Below are 1,945 nucleotides of genomic sequence, written 5' to 3'. Positions count from 1 at the left end.
TGGGGGAGTCCAGTGCCCCACCCACCATGCCACCTGCCTGCCCGCTTATAAAGATCTTGATGAGTTGGGGGCCTAGCAGATGGTGTGGTGGTTAAGGGTGCTGAACTCCCACATGGCCGACTGTGATTCAAGTCCCAGACCTGGTGGCTTGTTTTCTCTCTCTCTCTCTCACTCTGTCCCTTTCTGGTCAAATTAAAAGAAATAAATAAACACATAAAGTTAAATCAATTTTAAAAATTTAGAGGAAGAAAATCTTGATGAGTTGGGACCAGCAGATGGTGCAGTGGTTATGTTGCTGGACTCACATGTAGTAGACCACGGTTCGATTCCCAGACCTGACAGCTTCAAGCTTTCACTGGGAGCATGTGCATGCGTGTCCAATATCCCAAGAGGAGAATGAAGAAGGAGGGATTGGGGCGTGGCCATCCCCCCTGAGGGGTGATTTCTCACTTTCTGTCTCTCTGTCTCTCCGGTCAGCATGCCCATCCTATAGCAAAAACCTCTCTTATAAAAAAGAGAAAGTCTTGATGAGCTTTGTGTTTCCTGAGGAAATAGTGTTGATCTTCCTAGGTGGAGAAAACCCGTCATTTCTTGCTGCTTCGTGAGAGACTTGGTGACAGCATCCCCAAATCCCTGAGTGACTCGTTATCACCCAGCCTCAGCAGTGGGACCCTCAGCACTTCCACCAGCATCTCCTCTCAGATCTCAACCACCACCTTCGAAAGTGCCATCACACCCAGCGAGAGCAGTGGCTATGACTCAGCAGACATCGAAAGCCTGGTGGACAGGGAGAAGGAGCTGGCTACCAAGGTGCGAATCCCTTCCTCGCTGCTGTTTCCCCTGAGGCTCTTGGGACTCATTCTTGCGCACTAGTCTATTTTCAGTACCTTTCTTTGAGGGGCTCTGCTTCAAGGCCTGTGCTAACACTGTGAATATGGACAAATGAGACCCAATTCCTACCCTTAACAAGGCGGCAGACTAGAGCGGGACAAGCATATAATAGAGGTGTGTATCTGGGTTCTGCAGGGGCCAGAGAGAGGTCTTCATGGAAGGGCACTTGTGAACTGAACTGACCTCATAAGGATGCACAGGAGGGAGCCCGCAATGCTCTTCTTAATCAGTCAGAGGGTGTCCATGCGGCAGTGGGACAGGAGATGGAGTGAAAGGTCTCAGGTGCCACACTGAAATACTTAGAGTGCGTCCTCAGAGTGATGTGGAACTACATAGGTATTAATGTGGTATAGAAAGATTTCTCTGGCTGCAATAAAGAAGATAGATTTGTGGTGAGAAACTGAGCAAGAGATAACTCTCTATTTTAGTAATCTAATGAGAAATGAGGAAGGCTTTTCATGGGAGATGAGGAAGGGAAACATGACTAGAGGTAGCAGGAGAAGGCAAAGGATTATTGAGAATGACTCCCAGGTGTACAGTTTCTGAGCAACTGGCTTAAAAGGAAACACAAAAATGAGTTTTTTTTTTTTTAAGAGGTTTTTGCTATAGGGTGTGTACGCTCGCCAGACAGACAGAGAGAGACAGAGACAGAAAGTGAGAAATCACCCCCCCAAGGGGGATGGCCATGCCGCAATCCCTTCTCCTCCATTCTCCTCTCGGGACCTTGGGCATGCATGCACACGTGCCCGGCGTGAGTTTAATCCGCCGGGTCCAAAACTTGAACTGAGGTTGACTACATCGGAATCCAGTGACATAGCTATTATGCTAACCACTGGTCCCCATTCATTCATTTTAATTTGACCAGAGAGAGAGAGGAAAGTGAGAAAGCAAGCCACCAGATCCAGGACTTGAACTGTGGTCAGCCATGTGGGAGCATCCAGTGCCTTAACCACCACGCCACCTGCTAGTCCCCAGAATGGCTTTTTTATCCACTTATTTCATCATCTTTTTTTTTTTTTTTTTTTTTTTGGTGGGGTTTTTCTTTTGGGGTTCC

General features: G+C 47.8%; 1 protein-coding gene across 7 annotated transcripts in view; it reads left to right on the top strand.

The window, feature by feature from the left end:
• Window positions 1-1,945, top strand: part of KIF1B (kinesin family member 1B) — a 161,341-nt gene that overhangs the window by 146,503 nt on the left and 12,893 nt on the right. The window lies entirely within an intron of this gene.

The sequence above is a fragment of the Tupaia chinensis genome, unplaced genomic scaffold, assembly GCF_000334495.1.
Source record: "Tupaia chinensis unplaced genomic scaffold, TupChi_1.0 Scaffold000146_1, whole genome shotgun sequence".
Taxonomy (NCBI): domain Eukaryota; kingdom Metazoa; phylum Chordata; class Mammalia; order Scandentia; family Tupaiidae; genus Tupaia; species Tupaia belangeri.
The sequence above is the reverse complement of the archived record's forward strand: the minus strand, read 5'-3'. Positions and strand labels throughout refer to the sequence as shown.